The 19,853-nt window shown below is 40.4% G+C and overlaps 1 protein-coding gene and 1 non-coding gene across 11 annotated transcripts in view; both read left to right on the forward strand.

The window, feature by feature from the left end:
* The window catches only part of pxylp1 (2-phosphoxylose phosphatase 1), a 202,075-nt gene that overhangs the window by 128,915 nt on the left and 53,307 nt on the right, over positions 1–19,853 (forward strand). The gene's annotated exons all lie outside the window — the stretch shown is intronic.
* Positions 15,988–16,059, forward strand: trnag-gcc (transfer RNA glycine (anticodon GCC)). Its single transcript has one exon. It is a non-coding gene; the product is annotated as a tRNA-Gly (tRNA).

Raw genomic sequence — 19,853 nt, forward strand, 5'->3', positions numbered from 1 at the left:
TGGTTGATGATGTCACCTATTGCTTGCAAATGTCATTGACCATACCATACAAAATGACAACATGCATAATTTGATTTAATTTTCTCCATATTCTGAGTTTAATGTGTTTAGTGATAAATTTAAGTTCTTAATTGAGAAAAAAATTGTGATTGTTTGGGAAAAAAAAAGAATGAAATTGCTGAGAATGGTGAAGTGGATGTGGGGAACCAGTGGTTGGGACATTGGTTGTAAATGTCTATATTTTCAGATTTCAGATTTATCTTCAGAGTATATACATCACATCACATAGAACCCTGAGATTCTTTTTCCTGCTGGTGAGGCAGAATGACTAAAAGAACTGTACTCAATGTACAGATGTAAACAAATAAAGAAATATAAACAATCTGTGCAATACAGAGGGAGAAAAAAAATAAAAAAGGTGCAAAAGTAGGAGTCTTTAAAGGAGCCCAAAATTAGATTTACATTTAGATTTTGGATTTATTGTCAGAGTAAACACATACAACCCTGAGATTCTTTTTCCTGCAGGCAAGGCATAATTACCACTTATTGGTAGTGCAAAAAAAAACTTTACTCAACATGCATGTAAACAAATAAAGAAATGTAAACAAACCATGCAATACAGAGAGAAAAAAAATCAATAATGTGGAAAAGTAAGTCTTTAAATAATTCCCTGATTGAGTTTATTGTTGAGGAATCTGTTCCTGAATCTTGCGGTGTAAGTCTTGTGGCAACTCTGCCTCTTTCCTGATGGTAGAGCGTGTGGTGGGTGGTGTGGATGCTTGATGATTGCTGCTGCTCTCCAACAGCAGAGTTCCTTGTAGATATTATCAATGGTAAGGAGAACTTATCTCTGATATCCTGAGCTGTGTCCACAACCTTTTGCTGGGCTATACACTTTGGTATTAGTGTTCCCGTACCAGACTGTGATGCAGCTGGAGAGCCCACTTTCCACCACACATCTGTAAACATTTACCAGGGTTTCTGATGTCATACCAAATCTCCATAAACTCCTAAGGAAGTAGAGACGCTGATGTGCTTTCTTCACAATGCAGTTTGTGTGTTGTGTCCAGGAAAGATCTTCCGGGATAGTTACTCCCAAGAACTTAACTTTGCTCACCCTCTCCACTTTTGATCCCCCAATGATCACTGGATAGTACACCTCTAGTTTTCACTTCCTGAAGAGAGCAATTAGCTCCTTGATTTTGGTGACATTGAGAAGGAGGTTGTTGTTGATGCACCATTCATCTAAGTTTCCAATCTTCCTTCTGTGTGCTGACTCATCGGCCCTTTTTGTACAACCCACTACCGTGGTATCATCAGAGATGATGTTTTACAGAGCCACACGGTCATAGGTGTATAGTGAGTAGAGCAGGGAGCTAAGAACAAAGCCCTGTGGTGCTCCAGTGTTGATGGAGATTGTAGATGAGATGTTCTTACCAATGCTCCCCGATTGTGGTCTAGAGGTAAGGAAATACAGGATCCAATTGTGCAGCACGGTGCTGAGTTCTAGGTCTTGGAAATTGTTAATCAGTTTTGATGGGATGTTGATGTTAAATGCCGAACTCAAAATAGCTTCCTGATGTGCGCATCTTTGCGGATCAGGTGTTCTAGTGTTTTGTGTAGAGCCCTACACCATAGAATTATATTGAATTAACCTGAGGCAGTGAGAAACATTTTGCTGCAACCTTCACTAGCACCCCTTCCCTATGTTTATCATCTCCTTTGGCCATGTAATCTTCTGAGTCATTTTCATTCTTTTATATCCCACAATTACTCACTCTCTCATTGTTGATCTAGTCAATGCAAGACCATTTTATTTTTGAACTAGTAACAGGAACACTTTGAAATGAGTAGCTTGAGGCAGAAGATTCCTCACATTGCATTTTGGCTTTATTTTTCCTGTTCATTCATATGTGGTGGCAAAACCAACATCTGCTGCCTATCCCCAAGCTGTTTGTTAAACCATGTCAGAGGGTTGTTGAAAGGTAAATTACATTGCTGCAGATTTGGAACAACTTATTAGTTGGATTGTGTACAGAGAGCAAATTGCCTTCGCTGAAAGGCATTGGTGAACGTGGAAGCACTAGTACAGTGGTTTCTTTTTCACATCTATTGACAACAGGTTTTTCATTCCAGGCCCCTTCAACTGACTACCATGATGGGATTTTAATGTATTAGAATGAGTCTCCAGGTTATTAGGCCTCTGTGTGAATGTAGTTGTTGAATAGAATTTATTCCAACACTTCCATCACTCCTCACAACATCTAAAATTTATTGGATCGCCATAAATCACTAGGCAAGTGTGAGAGCCATTTTTTTCATTGAAGCAGAGAACTGAACCGCAGTTGCTATAGTTTGTATCCCACACTGATTTAAATTCAGTAGTCAATCATCCTTCATTAAAAGCTGCCTATTCTCTTTATAATACTTAATATTTTGCTCAGTCGTTGATAGATTCTGGCATTTACTGAGGCATCTTGTATCACTGAGTAATCGTCTTGTGCACAGTGACTGCTCAGGAATTTCTCAATGATAAAACAGAAAACATTGGAATACCTTGATGAAGGGCTCAATGCCTGAAATGTTGGTGATGTATCTTTACCTTTGATCTATAAAGTACACTGACAGCTGAGTATCTCTAGCATTATGTTTTTACTTGGAATGCTCCGCAGGCCAGGCAATATGTGTGGAAAAGGAGAGTAACTTTAAACTGGATGAGGGCATGGATTTAAACAGGGCTGTGGGAGATGTCTGAAAATAATATGAGCATATTAGCCATGCTTTGAAGTGTTTTCTTTATTATTTGTTAATATCCATGTGTTTGTACCTTTCATCTATTCTGAAGTGAAACACTAAAAGTCTGCAGATGCTGTGATTGTCGCTCCATCTTCTGCAGGGACCGCTCCCTCAGTGACTCCCTCATCCACTCCTCCGTTCTCACCGATCGCCCTCTTGGCACCTATCCTTGTGACTGCCGGAGATGATCCACTTGTGCCCACACTTCCCTTACTACCATTTGGGGCCCCAAACATTCCTTCCAAGTGAAGCAACATTTCACTTTTTTTTAATCTGAAGTTTTAAATGGAACCTGAGGGGCACATTTATTTCACACAGTTAGTAGTGGGTGTATGAAATGAATTGTCAGAGGAAGTGGTAGAAGTTCATACAACGTAACACTTAAAAGGTATGTCGACTGGTGCTTCAGAATGGTTTGGAAGGATATGAGCCAAACATGGGAAAACGGGACTAGTTTGATTGGCATGGACAGACTGGGCCAAAGGGCCTATTTCCAAGATGTAAAACTGACTTCTCTGTGGATTTGCAAGATATCCAGGGTTGAGAGAAGGAAAGCATTAATTTCATTCAACTTGCAACCAGCATTAAAAGTTCATTTCAAATCCTTGTGGTAACCTTGGAATGGTGGGATATAATCATCAGGTGATTTCTGGTTAGTTCATTATGAATTAATTCTTGCCGCAGATTTGGCTGCACATGACATGATGACACAGGCAAATCAGAATTAATTCTCCTTCCTAATTGCTTTTGAATTTGAGTGCCTTGCTAGTCATTTAAAAGTAAATAAAGTGCATTTGGACTTGCAAGTAAGGGAGGACATCCGGTCTGCACCCCTGAAGGACAATGATCCGATCTGCACCCCTGAAGGACAATGACCACTGTGCTATTGCATTTTAGTTACTAACTCACGGGCAACTGGAAATGAATTTTCCAATTTATTTTATTATTTTTCACAACTGTTCACATGATTGAATTTCTTCTCACCCTTCGCTGTTTTAATAGAAGTTTCTTTAATTACTCGTAACTTAAAAATCCAACCTCAAGCATCGTCTGATTTTAATCTTCCTTTGATCTTTGATCTCTGACTGCTTGTACCATGAGTAGAATTAAATTCATCACTGCCTTCATTGCTGCTGGGTTAAACATGAAATGATCCAGAATTTAGTTCCAAAGATCTTTAACATTTTTTTTAATTTAAATTCCTCAGGGTGGTTGAAGAAGCCAATATACCGGTTATTGCCTTGTGTTCTGTGGCTTTACCATGCAACTTTCCTCTGTGCCCTTGACATTGAATAGGAGTTCCCTCTTTTTCTGAATTCTTAGTAGATTTGCACCACTCCCTTCATGCAAGCTGTTCAAATGCTGCAATGGAATCTATGACTGTTCACTTCCTTGGCATCTAGACCTTTTTATCCCAGTGAATACAAATAGAAGTAAAGAGGGCTCAAAATGGGAAACATTAAAGAGGGTGAGTTCCTGGGTATGTGTGTGAATTTGGTGAACATAAATTAGAGCATGTTAGACAGTATGTGAGTAGAAAAGATTTGTTGATTTTAATATGATAACCTTTCAATCAGTCATTTTTGGCTCTTCAGATCTTAACGCTCTCTGGGATTTGCCAATAAAAGCAAGGCAAAGAGAAGAAAAGCATTGAGGGGTCTGAAGAGAAATATATGAGCAGGAACTGAATTGGAAACCTTAGTAACTTTTACATCTGCTTGAGTGAAAGGGTGTGTTAGCAGTGTGCATTCAAAGGTTATTTTATCCTTCAAAAGAAGGAGGTCTAATCTGCTATCAGTACTTTAGCTATTTATTCTGAGCCTCCAATGAGGATTGAGATGATCACCAGAAGCAGCAGAACCTGTTACTCAGACCTCCAGGGGAGGTGGGATTAGTAGAGACGCAGTGTCAGAGAAACCTGATCTTGGAAAGCCTGGCCGAAACACCAACTGGCAATTCTGAATTGTGGTTAGACAAAGGAATCAGTAATGGTTTGGAGCTCATCCTTGGAGTATACTTGTTTGCAATCATCAACTCTAGTGTAACTGGATTGATTGTGCTTGGACTGATCTTGGTTCTTGAATCGAAGTTGAATAAGCTTAAATAGTTTCTTGCTCATCTTAGAGATGATCTTATCTCCAGTTCTGATGTTATTGGAAGTGAAATGTTGTAGTGGGAAAGATTAAGATGGCAGCTGGTGTGATGATGCAGGCTTTCGTGACCCAAGTCTGCTTTGGATTTGATCTGCATTGGATCTATTGGAATAGATCACGAGTTGCATATCTGCACTTAACACATGGAAGAGGATGGTGGTGAATCAAGGATACTCCATATACCCCCCCCCTCTGATGATGAAGCTGAAAGTTTGTGAGGTACAAGAGGCCTTATACAGTGGTAGATTTTGCTCTCTGTCTTTTTCTTGAATTTGTCATATGGTGAAAATCATACTGATTGTGTCTTTGGATGGGCAGAATCCACACTGTAATGATGGGAGGAACTCTTCAGCCTTGCACAGGAGATGGTTGAGGAAGACCCTGGCCATGACATGTCTTCAGCAGGCAGCAAGATTGATTGGAATTGCTCCTCTTTTTCCTTGAAGATGGTCAATGTTATTGTGTATCTGAGATCCCTTGTCATGGTTTCCTTTCCTGAATGAGAGAGATGGTCTTGACAGCACTAACAAATTCACTCGAGTTGTGGATCATTAAGATATGTATTTTTTTGTGCTGGATGTCTGTAGATCTGCTTCTTATTTTCACTTAGTGGTTTCTCATCCAAGAGCTTTTATGCTTCAATATATTAACTCCTGCTGATCTCATCAAATCAGTCCTGGGATTTACTGGTGAGGAAGGCAAGGATTTCCTTGCATATGATAATTATGGAGTGTTTCAAGATGGTTTAGATTCTCTGCAAGCCTGGAAAGTCTTTCTCACTGTCCACTACACCTCCAATCTTTGAAGCACACCACTAGTCACAGGGTTGTCTCCTCTTAGAGAGACTATCATTCATTACCTCTCTCTGGCTTCTCTCATAAAACCAGTGCCAAATCTAGTTTACTCTGTCACCATGAATACCGGGTGACTGAACCTTCCCGATTAACCTCCCATGTGGGGACATTGTAAAAGGTCTCACTAAAGTACATGTTGACAAAATCCACAGCCTTACAGACAGCGTGGGATTTGAAACCCCGTCTGGTCCCGATCGCTGGCGCTGTGAAGGCTTTGTGCTAACCGCTACAGCAACTGTTCTGCCTTTATGCCAACTGTGCTACCAATGGTGAGCAGTAAATTTTTAAAAAGCATGTATTTTGTGGTTGCAATGAATAAGGCCCTTGGCAGCAGAGAGAGAAAAGGTGAAAGTGCAAGGATTAGATCTCTGCCCTTAAATCTGAATATACAATTACTGTGATTAAAAAAAAACTGATGAGGAGTATCTTCATGCTGGTTGGTTTATATGACCCTCCATGAGCCAGAAATACAAGGGTTGATCTGTTGTACATGGAAGATGGTGGAGTGAAAAATGAGGATATAGGACGTTCTTTCATAGTTCTGGGAAGGAGTGAAAAGAGTAAGGAGAGATTTTGGGAAATGGTTTCAAGACATTTAAGTGTCTTGTCGGTTAGAAATGATAATCTTAGTTGAGGATGAAGGAAGCCATTGGAAATTCTGGCACAGGAGGAGGGAAAATGGAGGAGCCTGAAGGAGAAAAAAAATGGACTAAACCACAATAAATGCAATTGGAGGAAAAATAATTAAAGTTTTGATGAAGATAAATGGGATTGTTGATGCTTCAGAAAATTATGGGGTTATTTCAGGCAATGGCAAACTGAGCTGCAAATTAGTTACTTTACAATATAGAACCTAAGCTTTTAAATTTTTTGTGGAGTTACTGTGATTGCATGCTGCTCTCTGAATATTAAGTTGTCTGTCATTATTAGAGGGGCTCCTTGACAGTATTTCACAGCATGCATAAAAATAATAAAGAGATGCAATCTTCAGACTTTAGTTTACCCGAGTTGACATAAGCATCTTGCTTGCGCAGTGAGGAACGTTGCCACGCTCAACCCTGTAATGAAAACGTCTCATATATATACAACCCTGTAATGAACATGTCTCATATATATACAACCCTGTAATGAGCACGTCTCGTATATATACAACCCTGTAATGAACACATCTCGTATATATACAACCCTGTAATGAACACGTCTCGTATATATACAACCTGGAAATGAACACGTCTCATATAATGCAAGTGATTGTAGCAAAATAGTTAATAAACTGAGCTGGAGTAAAATATACTTTTACTCCTTATTAATTACAATGTTATTTATAATTATCGATGATTGTTGTGTACATCACTTTTAATAAAGTGATGTACACAACACCATATTGTCATTGCTTAAGATTTAACACAGCTTACATGATAAATTGTGATTAAAGGCAGATAAGGCAAGTATTATCATAATGAGGTGAATGATTAATTGCATAATTTTTGGCTCATGTTGCTCGAGATCACGTGGGTCAAGAGAATTTGCTGTTCCAGGAATGTTGGTTTGGAAATCATCCAATTCTTGCCTTTCCGCGTACTCTCCTTTGTCATTGCTCTTAATCTAACACCTACACCATGCGAGAGATTTTGTTTGAAGAATTGACTGTTCAAGTCTGCATTATACTCTGATTTTGTAACAAAATCTTCCAAGGCAGAGCAATGTAAATACGGAAACCCATGTCTCGGCCCATAATTACCAAAGTGAACACCATTTGCCAAAGCAATGACTGTGCTCTTCAGATCATTCATGTGTAAGGCTCCTTCAAACCATTGAGAAGTGTCCAACATAAACATGAACCGCTGCATAATTTTACAGCGCAAGGTGAAGTTAAGTATTTAGCCAGAGGAGAACGACAGCTCTGCAGTAGCACAGGAAAAGAGAAGGGTGTCAAGGTAGCAGAGCTCCAGACAGAAATACTGGAGCAGAATGCATTTGCTACTCTCCAGGACCTGAGAAAAAGAGTGCAATCCTGTGGAAAGATCAGTGGTTGAGAGTACCATGGGATATATTGGTGTCATAGAACTATAAAACATTACGGTACAGAAAACAGGCTCTTTGGCCCTTCTTGTCTGTGTCCAACTATTCTGCCTAGTCCCACTGACCTGCACCCAGTCTACAACCCTCCATCTCTCTCCCATCCATGAACCTGCAGAAATTTTTCTTAAATGTGAAAATTGAGTCCATGTTCACCACTTCAGCTGGCAACTCATTCTCCACTCCCACTACTCTATGTGCGAAAGAAGTTCCCCCTAATGTTCCCCTTCAATTTTTCCCCTTTCACCCTTAACCCACGTCCTCTGGTTTGTATCTCCCCTGACCTTGGTGTCTACTTGCATTTCTTTATCTATTACCCCTCATAATTTTGTGTACCTCTATCAAATCTCCCCTACTACTTATTTGCTCCAGGAAATAGTCCTAACCTATTTAAATTTCCCTGTAACTCAGTTCTTGAAGTCTCAGCAACATCCAAGTAAATCTACTCTGCACTCTTTCAATTTCATTAATATCTTTCCTATAATTGGGTGACCAAAACTGCACACAATACTTCAGATTTGGCCTTACTAACGTCTTGTACAACTTTACCATAACATCTCAACTCCTATACTCTATACTTGGATTTATGAAGGCCAATGTGCCAAAAGCTCTCTTTACAATTACATCTATCTGTGATGCCACTTTCAGGGAATTATGTATCTGTATTCCCAGATCCCTCTGATCTACGGCACTCCTCAGTGTATGACCTACCTTGGTTTGTCTTTCCAAAATGCAACACCTCACACTTCCTGCTACAAGAATCTACAAGTATACAAGCACTTGGAAAGGTTGATGACAGCAGGCTTTATTCACATTTGGAGACATCCCAAAAACTACTCCCAGGCATATTATAGATCAACCAGAAGAGAGGGATTTCTTGTCTGAAAGATGTGGCTGGAAAGGAAACTAAAAGTGCATTTTCCTCTTTTTGTGATTCAACCATTCTGATAAGATTTAGGAAATTCTGGAGAGCTACTTGACTTTTGTCATTTGAGGGACTGTGAATGTCTCTCCACATGGAATCCACAATTGTAACTTTTGGCTTCAAGCAAGTTGCTTCTCTTGAGTTTCTGAGCAGACTCACTTCCTGCATCCAGTGCTCCTGTTGTGGCTTCTCTACATTGGAGAGACTGGGCGCAGACTGAGAGATAATTTTGTTGAGCACCTCAGCTCCGTCCACTGCAATAGCATGGATCTCCCAGTGGCCACCCATTTCAATTCCTGTCAATAGACAATAGATGCTGGCGTAGGCCAATTGGCCCTTCGAGCCAGCACCGCCATTCATTGAATCATGACTGATCTTTTCCTTTCAATAACCAATCCCAGCCTTATCCCCATAACCCTTACCTCCCCTGCTCACAAGAGCCTTATCAAACTCTCTCTTAAATCTATCCAATGAATCCGCCCACACTACCCTCTGTGGCAATGCATTCCACAGACCCACAACTCTCTGGGTTAAAAAAAAATCTCATTTCTGTGTTAAATGGCCTTCCTGTATTCTTAAACTATGCCCTCTAGTCCGAGTCTCATCCATCATTGGGAACATGTGCTCTGATTTCATCCGATCAAGCCCTTTGATAATCCTAAATACCTCAATCATGTCTCCCCTTATCCTTCTAAAGTAATCCAAATCTTTCTAACCTATTCGTGTATGACAATCCTGGCATCCTGGGAACTAACCTTGTAAACCTGCACTGCATTCCCTCTATAGCAAGTATGTCCTTTCTCAAATATGGAGACCAGAACTGGATGTAATACTCCAGGTGAGGTCTCACCAGGGCCCTGTCCTATTCCCTCGCTGACATGACTGCCAATGGTCTCATGCAATGTCGAACTGAGATCACCCACAAATTGGAGAAAGAACACCTTATCTTCTGTCTGGCGACCCTCTAACCAGATGGCATTAACATCAACTTCTCTGGTTTCTGTTAAGAGCCACCCTCCCTCCACTCTTCTATTCTCACATCTCCTACCCTCTAGTTCTCTCTCTCTCTCCATCTCTCTCTCTCTCTCTCTCTCTCTCTCTCTCTCTCTCTCTCTCTCTCGCTTCCCCCCTCCTTTCTCTCTGATGTTTCACAGAGCCATTATCAATTCTCACCTTTCATCATATCCAATTAACACCTTTTGGCTATTGGTTTGTACACCTCCTCCTCCTATTCTTCCCCCCCCCACCTCTCTTACCTTTAATTATGATGCTCACCTGCGTTTTGCTTATACTGAAACGTTGGTAAGATTTTTTTATCCCCTAATGGCACTGCGAGACCAGTTGAGTTCCTCCAGCATTTCTGTATGTTTTTACTACAATCTCAGCATTTGCAGACTTTCATGTTTCACTCAATGTTTTTTTCTTGGTTCTATTGTGTTAATAAAAGGAAGGAACTATTAATATGTAGGGTCATTGCAAAAGTAAAACCGGTCAGTGGCGGGCACGTTAACAATTTTAGAAAAATGCGTGGCGATCTCATTGAAAGCTATTGAGCTCTGAAAGACCTGGATAGAGTGGATGTGTAGAGGATGTTTCCTTTGGTAGGGGAGTCTGGGACCAGAGGGTACAGCCTCAGAATATTAAAATTTTCCTTTACAACAGAGATGAGGAAAAGTTTCTTTACCGGAGGGTGGCAAATCTATGGAATTCATTGTCATGGATGGCTGAGGAGACCACGTCATTGGGTACATTTAACTCAGGTTTTGAATAGGAAAGGAGTCGAGGGTTATGGGGACAAGGCAACAGAATAGAATTGTAAAGAACAGTGAACCAGCTAAAATAATATTTAAATTTAGACATACAACAAGGTAATAGGTTATTTCAGCCCATGAGTCCGTGCTGCCAAATTTACACCCAATTAACCTTCACCCCCGCTATGATTTGAACAGTGGGAGGAAACTGGAGCCTCACAGACACGGGGAGAACATGCAAACTCCTTACAGAGAGTGTGGGAATTGAACCCTGGTTCTGATCGCTGGTGCTGTAAAGGTGTTGTGCTAGCTGCTACGCCAACTCTGCCACCCATGGGGGAGTAAACTTGATGGGCTGAATGTCTGAATTCCTTTCTATGTCCTATTGCCTTGAAGGGATTTTTTTTTAAACTAAAAGCATTCTATGTGAAGATTAACACATGTGACTCTCTTCATCCTCATGGCATTGGGAAATATGGGCTCATGCATGTGGAGGAATCTGTCAGTGATCTATCATTAAGATGACTGATCCCTACAAACATTTTGCAGGAAGAGAGAGGTGATTATCAAGAGGGCTCCATTGAGCTACAAGGATTCCAACTCATTTAGAAAAAAATCTAAACTAACTAATTAGATCTAACTTTGGAGAGATTAGTATCGAGTGATTTTCATTATCTGGTAACGTGTGCATTTTCTCTTGCATCAAGGTTCAAGATTCCTTTATTGTCATGTAGCAGTACAGAAAATTATTACACAAAATTGCTTTCTGCTTGCCATAGGGCAGACAGTCACCATTAGCATCATCTGGTGTCCCTTTCAGTACAAGAGAAAGAGAAGAAAAAGATGGTCCCTTCAGAGTCACTGTGTGTCCATGGAGTCGTCCTCAGTGCTCCTGCAGCTGTGCAGACTACCGTTCAATCCATTTGCAACACGAGCTCCAGATCTAAACCTCTGATATGATCAAGAAGCCTTTGGTGCCCAAGGCCCTTCGGGGGCCCTTCTTGCCCTCAGACCTTTCAAATCCCATCTCTGATACCTGGTTCCCATGAGTCCAGCAGCCTGCAGCCTATGCAGGTCCCCTGACCGCAGGTCCTTTAGCCATTGAGCCCCTCGATGGTCCTCTGCCATGGTCACTGTCCTGTTGGATCCTTCATCCTCTGAACCCCTCGCTGCTATGCTGCAGTGGTCACTGCCCTATAGGGTTGCCTCCTCTGCTTCTTCTCAACGGAGGGTGTTCTCCCATTTCTAGTGCCCCTCATCGGTCCTCTGCTCCCCAGAGTTTACAGCCCCTTGTGGCCACTGCCAAGCACAGGCACCATCAACTTGGGCACAGATTCGTGGTTACAGAATTTTAGTTTGAAAGCATTGTTTGCCCCTTTAACAGGCTTCTTAGCACCTGTACAGACCCACCAGCATTGGGAGCGGGCAATTGAATGCTTCGGAGCAGTGCTATGTTTGCGCTCTTTGCTCTTCCAGGTCCGCACCGGTGGCAGCACTGGACTAACAGCACCACTGGAACCACCACTATTTTCTCTTCTATTCTAAATTACTTGACATATTTATTCTGAATTTTAATGCATTTTATTTTTGAAAAAGTCATTTTAAAAACTAGTAACACTCAGTTAACTGTAAGGAGAACTGCAAGTATTTCTGAATCTAACCAAAATGTGATGAATGAGTTCCTTTAGAAAATAAACATGCTAGAATATGTACATATCTTGGACACTGCAAGTATCTGTATTTGTTTAGAAAGACTTTGCGATTTTATTTGAGTGTCAGTTCAGTAAATTAAGATTTTTCAGTATTTTTGAGGGGTTCCTTTCACTGGAATCTGGAGCAACCAGAAAATGCACGAGATGTATATTTGTGTTGTATCAGAAGGCCCAGTTTTCAGACACTTGGTGATGTGGTTTTTGTGCATGCAGATGGGGTGGGATGCATGTGGAAAGGAGCAAAGGCAAATAAATATTCTCTTACTGCAAACCTATGAGTGCAATGTTTTCCATGAATAAACCTTTGTGGTTGTAAGGTTTTTATTCTCAAATGCTTTGCAGTTCAAAGTCAGATTTAGCATTTTTTTGAAAATTTCAGAGTCTGTGTGTCTAGAGCAGGGGTATCAAACTCAAATTCACGGAGGGCCAAAATTAAAAACTTGGACAAAGTTGTGGGCGAAACTAAATATTTATTGAAAATTTTCAACAACATCTGCATGTTTTCTCTTCTTTCAACATATGTAATGTTAAACTTTTTCTTATTAAAATAAATGTTTAATAATAATTTAGGTTAAACTCTTTCCAGAAGAAGCATTAACAAATGAGAAATAAAATATTCAATAAAAAATATTTCTCTATAGCCTTTAAGCTCCTTTTAAATGTATTTTTGTTTTCACAAGCCAACAAGTCAAAAATTAACAACTTGCTTCAATGACAAACAGGTTTGTCTTTTAAAATGATGAACGTATAGTCTGCCTCCCACCTGTCTTGAGAGGTCCTGTTTTGTCTTTCGTTTGGCCATTTTTCATAAGGGGTTTATTACACGTGAGTGTGGCGACAGGTCGCAGATGCTAATGAAAGTAAAGAGAGGGGGTGGGGGCGATTAGCGGGCTGACGGGCCGGCGCCAACGCATTTGCAAAGCATTCTGAGATTTGTAGTATTAGCTGTGCATACGCTATACTGGCGCGGCAGCCAGCGGGCCAGCTCTAATACATATTTGATATGATCTTGCGGGCCAAATATAATTATATCACGGGCCGAATTTGGCTCGCGGGCCTGAGTTTAACATGTGTGGTCTAGAGCATTTAGCATTGATTGTTTTTGTCTGTTCCATTTTGCTTTCAAATGATTCCCTATTTCCCTGCTTGATTTTTTTCGAGTATCCATTCTGCTGACTCAATTAACTTTCTGATCATTTATCTCGTGGTCACTTTTCAAATGAGACCAGATGGTCAATACCTGTAGTTTGTTCAGTCAAGGAACCTATCATGGAAAATAAATTCTCTGTATCTTCACTGTTAATCATAGTCATCGGAGTCATTTCCACTGATCTGAACGTTTTAGTTTCTGGGCCGCCATACTAAGGGTGTCAGCTGCACAAAGATGGTTTGCATGCAGGGCAAACGCATTTTGTGCAAACTTTGTCAGCTGAATAACAAAGGTGAAAATAATCTGGTGAAATCCTAGCTTTACTCAATATACAACTAAGGTGTTCTGGTTTTCTTTGTTGAGTTAAGAAAACTTTCAGCTCAATTTTAGCAATTTCTTTGTTGCTCATTTGCAGACAGCTAACATGACAATGATCTTGGTACAGAGTGTGGCTCATCTCATTTCTCAATTGGGACATTGAGGAAATGGAACATGGCTTATTGTCAGATTTGTAAAGTTGCGGTGGATTCCCACAACTAAGCAAGTCTATTTAGTGAGATGACTGCGTGCAGCAGACTGTCAGGTCCCAAGATCAAATAATAGTCTGTGTTATTGCTGGTGGTGGAAGACTAAAATTACCATTGGTTCTCGTGGCTAATAAGGGAAATGGTTTAACATTTCAAGCTACCATCCAATGATAATAGGTAAGGATGGAAGAGGACTTAATTCCAATGATCTTGCAGGTTATTGCCGTCTGATATTTTTGAGATACATACATAGGTATGCATCAGTTATTGTATAGATATAAATAAATTAAAAATATACTGCAAAAGGTCTTAGAAAAAGTTTACTGCTCATGTTTGTGCTCAAATGTGCAAAAGTTACTCCGGGCCAACCAGACAATGGAATGTCCTTCTCATGGTTATCTGGGAACTGCCATCCAAATTAAAAGAGCTGACCCCATTGAACAGTCAAGCAAATGCCCAACATCTCTGCATTCACAGAATCGTGCCTTGCTGTGTGTCAGGTGACTCCATCATTACAGATCCTGAGTACGGCCATTTTCATCAGCAGGGCAGAGCAGCCTTGGTGGGCTGAGGCACATCTCTTGGAGTTGTCAGCATTGACTCTCGACCCCACAAAGCATCAGGCCAAACAAAGACAAGGAAATCTGTTTCTGGATGTCACCTAGTTCCTTCTCTTAGCTGATAAATCGATGGACCTTCATGGTGAAAATTAATTGGAAGGAGCACCAGAGGAATGAAAGGACCTCTGGGGTGGGAGTCATTTATGCCCATCACCAACAATGACTGATGTGGCCAAATTCTGGTATACAACTGGTAAAAAGGGTCTGTGTCTGGTAGCAACTAAATTAATATGAGAGATAACCTCACTTGGCTGTATCACTTCCAATCCACCTGTTGCTGATGGATCTGTCCATGATAACGTTAGTACTCCTGCCTTCACATGGAGGATACTCCATCGTGTGATATGCTGCCACCATCATGCTAAATAGAACAATCCTGAACAGATGTGGCTGTGTTAAATGAGGGGTCCTAGAAATACAGTTGACCCATTGACTGAGGTGCAGCGGAAACCTCTTGATCCAGCATTACCCTCACTTTACCACATGGGCCTGGATGCTATGAGAAATGCAGAGGAAGTTGCTGGGAGCAGCCATCCCTTGACAATCTAGCAAAATGAAACTGAACTACCCAAGTGTGAAACAGCACACAATGGACGGAACTAAGCAAAGTGAAAACCAGCATACTTGTAAATGGAATGGATAACTGAACAACCGATAGAAGAAGATGGCTTCTAAATATCCCCATTGTCAGTGATGGTGGGGTCAGTATGTAACAACTTGAAGGTATTTGTAGCAGATTAGCCAAATTGTTGATCCCTCCCGTGTTCCCCACCAAATCATTTTTGAACCAATTTAATTCAATCTTGTGGCATCAAGAGAAGATTGAAAACAATGGATCCAACAAAGACTATGGGTGAAGACCATGTGCCAGCTGGAATTCAGCTCCAGAACTGATAGTAGTTCTAGTCCAGGTGCTCAGCCTTGACAACATTGGCATCCCATTGAAACAGAAACCAACCAGAGAAGTCAGTGCCTAGACTTCCACAATGACAAATAATAATGAAACCAAAGACGTATGGGTGGCATGGTTAGCACAACACTATTATATGCTAGTATTTCAGGTTCAAATCCGGCACTGTCTGTAAGGAGTTTGTATGTTCTCTTTGTGACCGGCATGGGTATTCCACAAGTGCTCTGGTCTCATCCCACCCTCCAACCCCCTAAAATGTATGGGGTTGTTAAGTTAATTGGACACCATGGGTTTTGTCGGACATAAAGGCCTTCAAGGTATATCCATATATATGTACCATACATACTTTAATGCTATATTGTTAAAAATGTACAGAACCAAACATCTCAGTGAGTAGTGAATAAGTTAACGTTCATTGGTAGCACTTTCTCAAGATCACTCAGTTATCATGAAGCCGACAGCAGGGTAGCAAAGGCCAGCTCTACTTTTCAAAGACTTAAAAGAGAGTTTGCATTGGTGGTTCAGTGGTAAAAATTCTTGCCTGCCATGCAGGAGGCCTGGGTTTGACTCCTAGCCAATGCAGGACATTCTTTTTTAATTCTTGACTCCATTCAGACCATGCTCTATCTTTCTTGTACTTAACCCTTCTCGTCTCCCCCTCAACCTGCCTGTTTGGTATTTTTCTCCAATAACTTTGAACAGCTGCTCAACCTCAGACTCTCTACCTCGGACTCTCTCTCTCTCTCTGCACAAGGACTGCACTGCAGAATACATCGCAGCTGGCAGAGGTAATGGCTCACAGCTCCATTCACCTTAATTCAATCTTGACATCTGGTGCTGGCTATGTGGAATTTGCATGTTCTTTCTGTAATCATATCACTTTCCACCCACACCCCCAAAACATGCGAGTTGATAGATAAATTGCAAATTACACGGTGTGGAATCAAGTAGAAGATTTGGGGGGGAAGGGAGGTGCTGATGGGCAGGTGCGATGCTAATTGATATGTACACATTCATCCAGCTGAAGGGCCGGTATCTCCATGCTATAATTCCACAAATTTCCTTGTCATATCATGATTAATTCTAGCCCCACAGAAGATTAGAAATTTTTGAAACTACAGGCACTCCCCTACTTATGATCATCTGCACATACGTCCAAATTTTAAAAAATATATACAAGAAAAAAATGAAATTTATGCAACTTATGTTCTATTTGACAAACTATAACAGTGATACAGGCATGTAGGAGCCAAAATATGCGTACTTACTTTTTTAATCGGCGTCACAGGGCCCATAGGCTGGGCACAGCCATCTTGATTCCTGTGCGCATGCGCAAGTCTTCGGTTGGCGCATGTGCAGTGGGTTCGTGCACTTGTCTGAGGTAAATTTTATCTCCCCATTCCTTGGCCCACTTTCCCAGTTCATCTAGATCTTGTTCTAATCTCAGATAACCTTCATCACTGTCTACCATACCTCTAATTTTGGTGTTATCCACAAATATACTGACCACGCTAAGCGTTCAAGTCATTAATACAGATTACAGTGGACCCAGCACCAGTCCCTGCGGCACAGCACTGGTCACAGGCCTCCAATCTGAGTACAACCCTCCACTATCACTCATTTCTTCTACTATCAAGCTAATTCTGTATCCAATTTGCCAGCTCACCATGGACCCCATGTGATCTGCCCTTCTGGATCAGCCTACAAGCTTGACCTTGTCAACTGCTTTGCTAGAGTCCATATGGACAATGCCTACTTAGTTTAATGCACCAATCTTCTTGGTCACCTCTTCAAAAAAATCAAGCAAGCTTGTGAGACTATTTCCCGCACACAAAGCAATGCTGACGATCTCAAATCAACCCTTGGCATTTAATTGGCATTCATTGAGGAACATTTGCAGAAAGTTACTTGAGCAAAATCTTCAGATTTAATGCAACAGAACACATCTCTCTCCATTTGTGATTCAACTCGAAGGCCAAAAGATTTTTCAATTTTGTTTTGAAATGCATAGCAATATCAGATGAAGAGACTAATATCTGGTGATTTCCTTTTCACATTTAGGTGGAACAAATAATTGCACTTAGATTTGGAATAGCCAGCTCACTTTTGTGTGTAACCATGCAGTGCATATGTGGTCTGCTTTATCTGTGCCATCAAATTCAATGAATGAAAATAGATGTTTGATGAATAAGTATTTCTTTAAAAACTTTTATTCTTAATTTTGTTTGTGGGTTCCGAATGTTCAATGTGGAAAGAATACTAACAAGACATGACATTTTGACATTGATATTTTGTGCATTTATATTTTAAAAAAATGTGACTTTGTGCCCAAATGTCTAAGCAATTATAGGGTTGGATATTGTGGAAAATGCAGATAATTCCCCAAGGATCTATCAACATTTTTCCATGTAACTGAAAGACTTTGGGATTTCCACATGAATGCAGTTGTCTTGATATTGGTATTGGTTGTCTAGAATTTTCTGAATGCACTCTGAAGTTGGATTTCTGGAGGACAGCAACATTGTGCAAATTTGTGGCAGCTTCACATCGTTTTTTGGTACATGGTTTTTGAATATTTCTGGAGTGTTTGACAGCTTTGTCAATTAGTAAATCCGAGGATTTCCAAATTTTGTGAGTGGGGGTTGTTCTGTCTCTCTTTCCTTCACAAAATTCCATTTTATCACAGAAGACGCTGTAACTGTGAAAAATGATGCATTTTCAGACGTTACTACTGGGCAAGTTATGTAAGGCAAAAATAAAAGCTATTTGGAGGTTGGCAGCATGTGTGAGCAACTCATTGCTGGCTTCAAGTTCCATATAACCATATACAGCACAGAAACAGGCCATGTCGGCCCTTCATTCCAGGATGCTTTTTTTCTTGTGTGGAACAGCATCATAATAAGGCTTAGGGTTAGGTGTTGCTTCTTAGATTGTTTAGACTACATTGAGAACCAGCCAGAGATATGGTGTATCAAACTGCAAAGTAACTAATGATAAAGAAATCTAGGTTTGGATAGGAAACTGTGGAAAAGGGTGAAACAGTCATACAACCATCCAAGTAATTGGAATAGCACAAATAGTTCTTGCTGTGTCTGCAATAAAATGACTAATGCAGAATAGTTATGTCTGCAGAACTATCTATAAAGTCGACAATTATAAAGACTTTTTGTCTTGCAGTTAATATTTTAAAGATAAAATATTACGTGTTGGCAATTCCACTCTTAAAGTGGAGGTACTTTTGGTTAACAATCTCTATGTTACAAATAAAATATTATTTAACTAACAGGACCAGCAGAAAATTGTAGATATTGAAAGAGCTGATCTTTTGCACAATTAGTTAGGTTGTGAAAATTTACCACAATTATTATTATTTGATTAAAAATATGACTGCTGTGGGTTAGCATATTATAAAGTTAAAAAAAAACAACTTTATCTGCAATTTGTGTTTGACTGTTAACATTTGGTCTAATATGCCCATTTCAACCCTTGAATTTGGGTCAGTTAAAGTTGTATGTTATTTGTAAAATGTAAGTAGACATTTTAACTGAAGTATTACATAGAACCATAGAACACTCAGCCCTTCTAGTCTGTGCCGAAACATCATTCTGCTAATCCCACTGACCTGCACCCATTCCATATCCATGTACCTATCCAATTTATCCTTAAAACTTAAAGAGTGATCCCACATTCACCACGTCAGTTGGCAGCTCATTCCACACGCCTTCCACTCTCTTGAGTGAAGAAGATCCCTCTAATGTTTCCCTTAAACCTTTCCCCTTTCAACTTAAAGCCATGTCCTCTTGTATTTATTGCTCCTAATCTAAGTAGAAAGAGCCTACTCACATTTACTTTGTCTGTACCCCATCAATCTCCTCTCCTCTGTGTATGCTCCAAGGAATAAAGTCCTAACCTATTTAATTTTTCCCTGTAACTCAACTCCCGAAAACCCGGCACCATCCTAGTAAATCTTCTCTGCAATCTTTCAATTGTACTGGTATCCTTCCAGTAGTTAGATGGCCAGAACTGCACATAAGACTCCAAACTTAACCTCGCCAATGTCTCATGATAACCTCATGATAACATTCCAACTCCTATACTCAATACTTTGATTTATGAAAGCCAAGATGCCAAAAGCTTTTTTTACAACCCCGTCTAACTGTGACACCATTTTTAGGGAATTATGTATCTGAATTCCCAGATCCTTTTGTTCTTCCACACTCCTCAATGCCCTACCATTTACTGTGTATGTCCCACTTTAGTTTGGCCTTCTAAAATGCAACACCTCACACTTATCTGGATTAAATTCCATCTGCCATTTTCTGGTCCATTTTACCAGTTGGTTCAGATCCCTGTGAAAGCTTTGAAAGCCTTCCTCA

This window comes from Narcine bancroftii, chromosome 9 (assembly GCF_036971445.1).
Source record: "Narcine bancroftii isolate sNarBan1 chromosome 9, sNarBan1.hap1, whole genome shotgun sequence".
Classification (NCBI taxonomy): domain Eukaryota; kingdom Metazoa; phylum Chordata; class Chondrichthyes; order Torpediniformes; family Narcinidae; genus Narcine; species Narcine bancroftii.